Source organism: Vigna radiata, unplaced genomic scaffold (assembly GCF_000741045.1).
Source record: "Vigna radiata var. radiata cultivar VC1973A unplaced genomic scaffold, Vradiata_ver6 scaffold_288, whole genome shotgun sequence".
NCBI lineage: Eukaryota > Viridiplantae > Streptophyta > Magnoliopsida > Fabales > Fabaceae > Vigna > Vigna radiata.
Window position 1 is genome coordinate 210,497 of NW_014543450.1, and position 12,991 is coordinate 223,487.

Sequence of the window (12,991 nt, forward strand, 5' to 3'; positions counted from 1 at the left end):
AACCAAATGAAATGCAAGGAAAAACGAGAAGAACAGCAGAAAATGAAGAGGAACACGAAATAAAAAGTTACTCAAAACCAACATCCACCATGGAAATGCAAGAACAAGCTCCAAAACTCAAACTCCAAGCATCAAGAACAAGCAAATGGAAGTAGAAATGAATGGTTTTTCACCATCAATGAGCTAAGACAATCAAGAGTAACTTAAGAGACAAAGAAAATCTGCAACTTTCTTCATTCAAATGGCCCAAAACCGAAATACTAAGCAAGCTCCCTCAAGGCATGTTCATCAATGAAACCCTAGGAGAGAAAAGTTTGAAAACATGAAGTATGAAGTGTGGCTATGGGAGCCCAAGAGTGTGTCTCGACATTATCCCCTCTAAAGACCATCCAAGACTCTAAAATTGGTGGGGACCACCTTCTAATGAAACCCTAGCTAAAAGCCACATGTCCTACACGTGGGTTTTTTACAAAATTGCCCCTAAAACGGTCTAAAACACCTAATTCTAATTAAGGACTTCTAGAAAACGAAATTACAACTTTAATTAGAATCTAAATGACTAAATGCTGAGCCTTTGAATGTGTCACGCCATATCCTAATGCTCCAGATGATATTTTCACAACTTCCCTACAACCAGAAATGCACTAAATTAGCTCAGAAAATCCAAATTAGCACAATTACGAATTTCTGACCAAATTAAGTAGAATTCGAAAAACGGGAAAATAACAGACAATTAAACACAATTCCCTGGTTTATTTAAGTGCAATAAACTAAATATAGTTCAAGAAATGATGACTCATCAATTCACAACAATTATTTTTCTCTACAAGTCTTACGATTTTGATTCACACGAAAGATAACGCCTTTCGAGTCTCTTGGGAAGAACGATATCGGGTATTACTGATTATATTACTTGCACGATCTGGTACACTTGCCAGTGAGTGAACAAGTTTTTGGTGCCGTTGCCGGGGACTCGAGGTTATTTTTAGTAGTGTGAATTGATTGACATTTGACTCATTTGTAATTATTTTTTTTATTTTGTTTTGTTTTATTTTCTGTAAAAGTGATTTTAGGGTGTGTTTCTTGTGTATGCAGGAAACAATACCCACTAGAAGCATAAAAGACCAGCAACCTCTCTTGGAAGGATTCTCAAACAGGAGAAGGAGTAAAGTTAGATGCCCTACAAGTGAAAACTTTCCTTCTCCTGAAGAACTTTTGCACTCTTCTTTGTAGACCTCTACACAGAATATTGAGGAGATTGCGGACCAACCTCCTCCTAGGCGTACACTTGGGGACGCATCCAACATGGTGGGTCCTATGAATTTCAATAGCATAGCTTTGCCTGCAGACAATGCAACCAATATGGTTATGAACCCTGCTCTTATTCAGCTTGTTCAGAGCAATCTGTTTCACAGAATGTTAAATGAAAATCCGTATGATCATTTAACCACTTTTAGTGAGATTTGTAACACTGTGAAGATCAATGGAGTCTCTGATGACAGGGTTAGACTTAGTCTGTTTCCTTTCTCTCTTGGAGGAAACGCCAAAGCGTGGTTGCATTCGTTCGAGGAAGGCACATTCAGAAACTGGGATGCGTTGGCAGCTAAATTTGTGAATAAATTCTTCCCGCCAACCAAGATTAATCAAGGGAAGTTAGAGATTTCTTCATTCAAACAAGAAATGGAGGAAACTCTGGGTCAAGCATGGGACAAATTTAAAGGCTTGTTAAGAAAGACCCCTGTCCATGGACTTGATAAAACTTCATATCTACTTGCCTTTTTGGGGGGCCTTCATACTTAGTCTAAAATGATGTTAGACACTTCCGCTAGAGGCAGTATAAATACCAAGACTGAAGATGAGGCATATGAACTGATCGAGAGCATGGCCATGAGTGAAGTGGTACACAATGAGAGAGGCACGCAAAAAGGAGGACTCTTGCATCTCCCTGCTAATGATGCAATGGCGGCACAAAATCATCTCCTGACCAAGAAATTGGACAAGCTGACAAAGATCCTTGCTGAATTTCCAATTGGGGTAAGAAACGTTTCTCAGACTCAGCAACTTTGCAACTTATGTGGTGGAGACCATATCAATGGTCGATGTGCTTTCCCCAAAGAGTTGCAGCATGATGTTAACTACATGGGAGCCCAGTTTTCGTACAAGCAAAGGTGCTTTCAACCAAGGTAGTTCCAGCCAAGGTTGGAAGAATCACCCAGTGTGGGGCAAAATCAAAATAATTCTTCTGGACCTATAGGAGGCTTTCGGCAGAAACAACCATCACCTTTATGGCAGCAGGTGAGCAGCTTGACAGAGACAATCAGAGACCTTAGTGATCAATTTGATAAATTCTTCAAAGTCTATGAGTCTCAACTAAATAGTGATCAAGCTAGCTTCAGGTCATTGGAAACAGAGATTGGGCAGCTGTCATAAAGAATAGAAACCATAGAGAAAAATCAGTTTAGGGCTAATACTGATGTTAACCCTAAAGATGAATGCAATGTTGTTATCTTGCACATACTAAAGAACACTACACTAAAGCATAGAATTAGCCCAAAAATAAAAACAGTAAAAGATATTTTTTTTCGTTTTTTTAAATAAAACAGAAAAATAAAAACAGAAAAAGATATATTATTTTTTTTCTAAAAAAAATAAAAATAGTAAAGATATTGTTTTTAATTTATGTTTTTATTTTATTTTACTTTTTTCATTTTATTTTTTTTAATAAAGATAGAAAAATAAAAACAAAAAAATAAAAACAAAAAAAAAATAAAAACAAAAAAATAAAAACGGAAAGATAAAAACAGAAAGATACTTCTCTTGCTTGATATTCTTTTCTCTTTCTTCTTCCTGCTGAATTTTTTCAAAAAGTTGATAACACCAAGCACTTGTTTCCATGTCTCAATCATAGGAACTTTAATCTCCAATTTCTTGAAGATTTCAATAAAGAACTTAAACTTCTTTTCTTTCCTATGATATTTCTTTTGATGAGGAAGGGGTTTTGTATCTGATCTTTTCTTCTTTCCTCTCTTCCTCTTTTTCTTAATCTCCTCCCTCAACTTTCTCTTTTTATCTTTTCTTCTTTTCTTCTTTATTTTCGCATATTTTTTCTTTTTTTCTTTTTTCTCAACCACTGTTTTTTCTTTCTCCTCATCTCTCTCTTCCTCACTCAACTTTTCTGTTTCTTCCTCCTCTATCTTCTCCTCCTCTATCTTTTCCTTATTTCTCTCCATTTTTTTCTACTCAACAACCTTTTCTGTTTCTATCTCTTCTATCTTTTTCACATCTCTCTCTATCTTTTCTTCCTCAATCTTCTCCTCCTTTCTCTCCATTTTTTTCTCCTCTATCTCCTCCTCATCAGCAACCTTATCAATTTGTGTCTCCAAATTCCTGAAGGTAACTTCATAGCTCTTAGAATTGTACTTCTTCAAAAATTTGTCTAACTTTTCATTAAGGCTTTTCACTTGTTCCATCACATCAATTATCTGATGACATAGTTGTTGATCGTTCTCCCACGTTTCTGTTGATAAATAGAGTTGTTGCTGCCATAAACGTTGTTCAGCTTCCCCCAACATTTCTTTTCGCAAAGAGGATTGTTGCACAAATTGGCTTTAATACACATTTGAATGAGGTTCCCACCAGTGGTTGAAATCATCTTGATAGAATTGAGTGCCCATATAGTCAAATTCTTGTTCATACTGCATTCTGCAAATGTTAGGCACAAAACCCTATAAAACATTTATTAGAACAAAAATAAAAATAAACATAAAATCAAGTCAAATTTAATCAATTTACACTACTAGAAAAGTTATACCACGAGTCCCCGGCAACGGCGCCAAAAACTTGTTAAGTCCCTAGCAAGTGTACCAGATCGTTATCAAGTAATATAAAATGGATAAGTCCGAGAACCATTTCCCAAAGGACTCTTAGGCCTTAGCTTTCATGTAAACTAATCGCATAAGACTTGAGAAGAAATTAATTTTCGGTTTTGGATGCAAAACGAAAATAAACATGCAAAATGCAGTGAATCAATTGGCTAGAAGAAACTATGGATTAATGGAGTTGTTGGGGTTTACAATTTCATCTTATTCACCCTCTTATATTTACTCTTCTTATCTACTTTACTTATTTATCATATTGTCATGCAAACTTTCTTAGTCTACCCTAAACCCAATCTGTTGGCGAAAAGAGCCTATTACTAATTACTAGCTGATGAAGGTTGAATAACAGTTATTTTCATATGTCATTTTAGACCAAATTACACCCTTTACAACTTAGAATGAGCTTAGAATCAAGCAAAACTCAATAAATAAGTCTGTAGAGAGTCAAAAGCTGTTTTTAGCGATATTATGCTTGTTTTGCATTGTTTTGTAGCATTTCTGAGAAAATGAAGAATGAAGTTGAAGATAAAGGTCGTAGACTCAAGGAAAGAGAAGAAAATTGAAGATTTGAAGAGTCGACGCACCGCCCGACAACAACTTACACCGTCGGGCGGTGGTCTGCATGGCTTGGGCCTGTTTTCTGTTGCGCTCCTCACCTATATATAGCCCTATTGCGAGTTTAGATGCATTCTTTTGACAGGAGGGGGCGGCCAGACCTAATTTCACTCTCTGGAGAGTATCTCTTGGATGCTTAGGCTCCTTTTCATCTTTTCTAGGGTTTGTTTTTCCATTCTTCATCCATTTTTCATCTAGTTTCACCATGAAAATGGTGAACTAAACCCTATTGTTGTTGGGGGAAACAATGTAATCTTTTGATACTCTCTTTTATTGAAACTCTTAATTATTTTATATGGTTTCCATATGTTTTGATGATTGATTGAATTGCATGAGAATGTCATATGATCAAGGCCATTTTTGAGAACCCTTGTCTAGCCAAATTTTCACCCAAAGTGCTTGAAAATATTATACTCTTTTTGAACCTTAACCTTAAACAGGATGTGAACCCTTGTTTCTTCACCTTGAGTTGGGATGAGCTTAACTGTATGCGATGAAAAGGTTCAAGTTTGGGGTTGTATGGGGGAAAATTGAAAAACAATTGTGAAGCATTGAGCTCAAATGTTATGAAAAGAAAAATTCATGAGAAAAAGAAAAGAAAAGAAGAAAAGCATGAAGAGGAGCTCAATGAAAAAGAAAAGGGGAAAAAGTTGGGAATGAATGAGATTGGATAGAAAGAGAGTTGTGCTTAAATTGTTAAATATTTTGATAGCTCTCTTAACTCAAGGACTTTGTATTCCGAAAAAACCAATTTTTCTTGTTAGCCCAACCTCATTACAAGCCTTCGAAAAGTCCTTTTGATGGCATTTGCATGTAAAGTTGTTGATTGTTTGAGATGAATGGCAATTTTGTTTCATGTGACTTGTGAATAATAGAGAGTGGAGTGTCACCTTAAACACTTGAGTGATTGAGTGAAACACTTGCTTGGTATGAACTGTTATTTTTCATGAGTGCATTTTGCTTAGTGGATTGATCATTCATAATGTGTAACATCTGTTGTGCAATCTCTGGATTGAAAGCATGCATGCATCTTATTTTGATTTCACTGAAGATGTGGGATTGAGTAGTTTTGTCATGTACTTTGGGAATGTTGAAACATTGGATGAAAGAGGATAAAGCCAAGTTTTGTTTTGTGTGTTGTTTTGTTTTGTTTGCTTGAGGACAAGCAAAGTTCTTTAAACCCTTTCTTAGCCAATACATAAATTTTCGTCCCAAAGAAAAAAGAACATCATATGTTCTACCCTTTTTGAACCCAAGCCTTAAACAGAATGAAAACCCTTTTGAAAATCTTTACCTTGAGTTGAGTTGAGAATTATTGCATGGTATTGATAAAGGTTCAAGTTTGGGGTTGTTGGAAAAGATGAAAAAAAAAGAAAGAAAAGCATTGAGCTAAGGTGTTGAGCAAAGCATGAAAAAAATAGAATGCAAAAGGAAGATAAGCTCAATGCAAAGAGGGGAAAGTTAGGAGTAAGATTGATTGGTTAAAAAGAGAGTTTGTGCTTGAATTATGAATGTATAAATAACTCTCTTAACTTAAGGGTTTTGTGATCTAGAAAAACCAATTTTTCTTGTTAGCCCAAGCCACATTATAAGCCTTGAAAAAGTCCTTGTGATGACATGTGTGTGTGAGAATGTTGATTGTGGTAAATGAAAGGCAATTTCGTTCTATGTGACATGCAGATAGTAAAGGGGCAGAGTGAAATTTATACACCTTTGAGTGAAACACTTTTGAGTGCTTGAGTTAAAGACTTTTGGTCTAGTGAGGAATGATTCCATCAATTCACAATTATATCTATGCTTAACTAATTGATCATTCATGAGAATGGCATCTGTTGGAAGATTATGTGATTGTGTGAACACCATGATGAGTAATTTGAATCAAAGCATGTGCACATCTTGAATAAATTCAATTGATGAGCTGATTTGAGTGATTACTTATCTTAAAAGAATGAGCTTTTGAATGTGATTGAACCAATGTGATGATTGGTGGAAGACTAAGTTTCATCTTGTTTGCTTGAGGACAAGCAAAGTTTGAAGTTTGGGGTTGTGATAACAGTTGAAAAATTGTTACTTTTATACAATTTTGATATCAAATGCACCCTTGTTGACTTAGAAACTTGCTTTGACTCGTGATTTTGCTTTAGTTTTGTGAATAATAGTGTTGAGGTTATACTTTATGATTTTATCATTAAACTCCCTTGATTTTGTAAGTTATTGGAATGATTTGAAAAAGGGTTGAAGTATCAAGGAGTTACCGTGCAGAAAAGTCAAACAGAATGCAGAAAAGTCATCCAGTCAACCAGAAAAGTCAATCAGTTAACCAGAATGCTGAAAAGTTGACCAGAGTTTACCAGAATGCAAAAAAAAGTGAATTGGGTGCTAAAGGTCAGTCAAGACCTGGTTTTCACTGTTTTTCGCCTGGACAACACTGGGGGGCCATTCTGGGTGCCGGACATACCGCTAAGCGGTGGTTTATTGGACTTGGGCCAGTTTTCTGTTATTTTTATGATATGTTTTGGGCTTGGACCCATTTTCTGTTATTTTTATGCCCTATTTAAAGGCCAGAACGTCTTAGGGTTTGTATCTTTTGATGGCTTAGGCACATAAACACACTTTGCACCCCTTTGGGGGCAAATTTGGGGAATTGACAACTCTTCTTTTCTCTTTCTAGGGTTTCTATCTCTTTCATTCCATTGTACACCTAGTTCTTTCATGACGATGGAGAACTAATCTTATTTGTTGTTGGGGAAAGATGTAACTTCTAAACTCTCTTATATCGAAGTTCTTATTTTATTCATATACTTTTGTTATCAATAGTTTTTGGTTTTCTTCTCTGTACTTTAAAGCTTGCATTTTTTAACTCATATTATCAATATCATCCATTCACTTTTGTGTTTAACCTCAATTGATCAAATTGCATGCATATTTACTTTTTCTGTTTTGCATTCAAAAACCACAATAATATTGTTCTTATAGTCTTTATCGGTTAACCAAAAGCACAACATTGTAGTGCCTTGAGTCTCTTGGGAAAAAAATACTCGGATTTCCCGTTTATTTATTACTTGATACGATCTGGTACACTTGCCAGAATGTTAACAAGTACACCGCCCGACGGTGGTTTCACCGCCCGACGATGGTTTCACCGCCCAACGATGGTTGCAACTCTTCTTTTCTTCACTTTTCCACCTTCTCTTGCATCCAATTCCTCCCTTACTTGACTTCCTTCATTCAATTCCTGATAAATCCTGCCACATCAAACGAAAACCAAGCATAAAACCAATAAAACCTAATTTGACTCTCTTATACTCTAACTTAAGCAAATTGCATGATTTCAAGCTAATTCTAAGCCATAAAGGATGTGTTTAATATCAATTTTATGAAAATAATGGTTTTTAGACCGTTATCACACACTTTGAAAAAGTTTGTGCAAAGCCACGAGTTTTAATCGACTCACTTCATAATGAAGTCGACTTAAAACTGTTGTTTTGCCACACAATTTAATTTCAACAAAAGTGCATGTGGTTTTTCGTTTCCAAAACATATGTCATGCATTCACAGATAAAATTCAATATATATCACAGTGAATAACAATGATCATCACATAAACAACACAAACATGTTCTCATATAATCATCATAATGAAAGTAATGAACATGTAACACATAACACACATGTGTTTTTAATTATGTGTTGTCATCATCAAAAACCAGAAACTCTGAGATTTTAGGTTCAGCTAAACCAGTGCTCCCCCTATCAACAATTTGAACAACAGGAAATTACTTTGTATGTGAAAAGTTGAGTCATCATGCAACATAGTGTAGGGTTAGAGTAAGAAACGATAATCCTCCTAGGGCAAATATAGTCAAAGGAGATGACATTGCTACGGTCGTTTCTCAAGTAAATCTGATGACCAATGTGACTCATCATTGTATCATAAGGAAGACAGATAATATATTACTATCCCAAGAACAATACATTGAGAAACTTCTTAAGAAGTTTGATTTTTATGACTTTAAACTAGTGAGTACCCGTTATGATGTTAATTCTAAATTAATGAAAGGTAGAGGAAAATTTATTCTCAACCTTAGTATGACCAAATATTTGGGAGCTTACTACATTTGATGAGCATTTCTAAAACCTGATATTACTTATACAGTAAGTAGATTACGAAGATACACTTAATATTCTAATTAGGAATACTGATATGTAAGTGCAAGAGATATTTAAGAGGTTCAATGAATTATGACATTTAATATAGTGGATTTCTCGCTATACTAGAAGGGTAAAATGATGCTAACTAGATCTCCAATTCAGATAAGACAATTGATATTAAAAACATTGATGGTAACCCAACCTTTGTGATTGAAGATCCCATGAATAAGGTTTATATAGGTAAAAACACTTGTTAGTTCTAATAGCATTAAATTGATTTTAACCAATTATATCCATTTTTATGGTGTGTGTGTGTGTGAAAGTGCTAGAGACTGCATTATGAAATTTGTTATTAAAATTCTATGCGGTGAAATAATTTTAGCTTAAACAAAGTGTTAAATGATTTTCATATCCTTTATGGGTGGTGTATGATTTGCAACATACACTTGATGAAATCACCTATATGAGTGTCGAGTGAGGCTACTTGCATGAGATCTTGGCATGATCTCTAGAGCACTCATGAATACCGGACACATGCATGACCTAATACACAACGATAAAAACAAGGATTGTGGGGGTGTATTATGATTGATAAACCTCTAACACACGTGAAGTGTCTTTGGTTCATATAGCTTTCTATACCAGCTCTGATGCATTACATCTTATGAGACCCAAGATAAAAAACTTTATTTTTCTTTCAATCTTTGTTTAATCACCAGAATAAAGATTTACACTATTGCAAGTTTACAAGAAGAAGACATCATTGGAAAAAAGATTACATGCAAAATAAGAAATCACTTATGAGACTGAACTGTTTGGGTCAAATACCTTTTTCTACTTTATTTTGCAATATGTGGGGGATTGTTGTAAAATAAGCATTTAATGCAAAAGAAACATTAGTTTAAATGTTGGTCAACAATTTTATTTTCTCATTAACATTCATAATGCATAGTTTATTTTCTATTTAACTTTCATAACTATAATGCAACATTCAATTTATGTTAGCAAAGGTCATTTTGCATTCTCTCCTAACTTTATAAATAAAGAACCTTCTTCATTCCAAAAAGAAGCACAAAACACCTTCAAATTTCTAGTTCTCCTTCTTAATTTATTTGTTATCTTATTTTCTTATTTCTAACTCTTATATACTGGGGATAAACTCTGGTAGAGTTTCTTACTAGTTATGAGCTCAAATATTTAGAAAAAATTTTGTTGTATCTTGAAAAACTTACACAATACACCATAGATAAATTCTTAAAAATAATGAATCTACACACGTTAAAAAATATATTCATGATTTAGTAAACAATTTCTATTAAAAAATTACTAGTCAGTACATCAAGTACAATGGTATAAAGTTTTGAAAGTAATGTATATAGATGTGTAATATAGTGTAAGTTATTAGTCTTATATTGTATTCTTAAGGATACAGTCACTACAAAAAAAATCTTATTTAGAGGGGGTTATTTTGGGGAGGGTATAAAAAACCCCCTCAAATTAACACAACTTAAGATGTTTAATTTAAATTATCTAACTGACAATGTTTGTGGGAGTTTTAATTCCTTTTAAGAAAGGTTTATAACCTCCTCAAATAATAATATATTTTTTTTCTTCATTTTCTAATTCTTTTACATTTTTCCCTCTAACAATTTTAGAGTAAATTTTCTTTTAACAATCCTAAAATTTTATTCCCTTCATATCTTAAACCCATCTGCCTAAACCCATCCGTCTAATTTCTAATTCAATTTCTCCCTTCCACTGAACCCTAAAATCAGTTCCCCCTTTAATTCCATCTGCAAAATCAGTTCCCCCTTCATTCCATCCGTTTTCTCCCTCGCAGGTACGCAATCTTCCTTGCTTCCTTCTTCTATTTCCTGTTGTCATTCATTTCTTTCATTTCTCCTTTGGATTGCCCGTGTTTCCTTTTCCTTTCAGATTCGCAGTCGGTGGACGAAGCTGCAACGGGGGTTCTGCGGACCGGCAGACAGCGGAGCTCATAACGTCACGGAGGTACATCGTTCTACAACTCTTTGTGCTTTTATTTGGTGCAGCGTTTTATTGAGTTCATTCTGCATCACTTTAGTGGGTTATCTTCTTCCCAGTCTCAATCATGTTTTTCATCAACGAGTAACTTGAGTTCGACATTTGGTTTTCTTTATTCCATATCTTGAAGGCAGTTTTAGTGGCAGAGTAGGTTTTCAGAATGTAATGTGTTGCAGTGTTATTAGAGAGGCATGGTATGTATGTGGTTATAATAGTGATAATTGTTCCTTATTCGAGTGTAGAGTGGGAACATGCTTGTTTGGGTGGAACAAGGACAAAGTAGTGCAGTAGTCTATGATAACTAAAATTGGTTTGAAGTTTCTGTGGAGTTGATTCCAACAAATTTACAGTTACTATTTTAAGCCCATTTCTTACCCACAGGTTGCCTTTCACTTTTTGTCTGTTAGTGAACCATTTTAATGTTTGGAGTAATTGTCTGTTAGTGAACCATTTCTGCTGTTATGCTTCCCTCTGATCAAGGATTGCTTTGTGTGACTCCAGATCAGCAGCTTTTATTTTACTCTCTGGAATGCACTGAAGAGTTGTTACAATTAAATCTAACCAAAAGACTTGTTGGATATAATGAAGAAATTGTGGATATGAAGTTTTTGGGGGATGATGAAAAATTCCTAGCCCTTGCTACAAATCTTGAACAGGTATGGGGATGTGTGTTTTTATCTAGAAATTAGCAAACTGTTGTGAATTAAATATAATTCGACACTTTCAACACACACACAGAGTGAAAAGCTAAATTTTCTTGGCTGCACAATGTTGTTCTTGTTTAGTTTTCTGGTGTTTGTTCTTGTCACTTTGTCAATGTAATTGTAATTTGTCAGAGTATAAGCACTTTTAGAAGATTTTTATACAGAGAAAATTTTGGGATGAAATTTGGTTTATAGCTATTTTTCATTTTACAATTAATTACATCAACTTTGTAAATAAGTCCATTCTGAAATCTTTAGCTCACAAGGCGAATGAGTTATAATTGTTTCTAAGATGATTTTCCAATGTTATTTGTGCTTTGGTGATCCGTGACTTAACTAATAAGACAAGCCACAAGTAAAAATTGAAGAGTTTTTCACTGTAGACTTTTATCATTTGAAAAAATATAAAATAATGCAAGAACGTGGGATTGTATTTCCGAAGGTAGACATTACAACACTCACAAAAATAATAATCCCTAGGTAAATCTTTTACATCTTCTATAATNAGATCTTTGTAAAAGAAACTGAACGAGAGAGACGTCTGTAACAAACTAAACTGCATACATTTTATTAACCTGTGAAAGAGGAACATTANAGTCCTATTTATAGTTAACTACAACAGAAGAGATAGTTTTTCTTAGTAACTAACTGCTTTATTGTACANAAAATATAAAAGTACAAACTCTAATATAACTAAAGTACATACCTCTAATATTATTTAACACTTTAATCTAAAAAATGTCAGGTAAGACTTTTGTAACAAAACCTAAATAGATATATAGAAATTTAGCCACAAAGGTCACATCTCCTCACACTTAAAGAACTTCTATTCTAATTTCTTTACACAATGCATTCATGTCCGTTTTAAATTAATTGTAGTGTCCTTTTGTAAGTTAATAACATCGGATTTTCTAAATACATCAAGATTCTGGGTATTTATTTCAGTGATCTGAGATTTGCAATCCATAACGCTCCATACCCTGAACAAGTTATTACCCAGAAGAACAATACTGAGAAACGTATATTTTAAAAAAGAAAGAATTTCTATCACCTTGAGCCCTCGCTCTCCAACAACAGTTGAGTATTTATCAGGAATAATAGTGTGGACTCACATTTCCTTCCTTCTTTCCTCAACAATCATTTTCCTTTTTCATAATTGATGTTGCAGGTTTTTCTTTAAGCATTGCAATCTCACCGCTTCAAGGTTAGTAGAAACAAGTATTTCATTTTTTCTAATTCATTATTTATTTGTATTTTCCATGAATATTGTATTCTTTTTCATGTGTTAGTGTATTTTATTTTGTTTAGGAATATTTTTGAATGGATAAATCTTGGATAACTAAGCCCTGAAATACAGTTGAATACTCAATTGGTTTGCAAAAATTCTTAGATTTTGCTTTTGAGAATGAGGCCTCTGGAGACACAATTCGATGTCCATGCCCCAAATGTGGGTTTGTGAAATGGCAAGCTAGAGGCATAGTTGAGGAGCACTTGATTTTAAAACAATTTCCCATAAATTATGTTATTTGGAATCTTCATGGTGAGAGGCAAAGACAAGATATTTCTAGAAATGAAGATGAGTCACAAGAGACATTTCAT

At 34.2% G+C, this 12,991-nt stretch overlaps 1 long non-coding RNA gene across 1 annotated transcript; it reads left to right on the forward strand.

Moving 5' to 3' along the window:
* Positions 1-10,990: 10,990 nt before the first annotated feature.
* On the forward strand, positions 10,991-12,979 carry LOC111241135. The gene is made up of 3 exons (XR_002666922.1): positions 10,991-11,037; positions 11,190-11,344; positions 12,561-12,979. It is a non-coding gene; the product is annotated as an uncharacterized LOC111241135 (long non-coding RNA).
* The last annotated feature ends 12 nt before the right edge of the window (positions 12,980-12,991 follow it).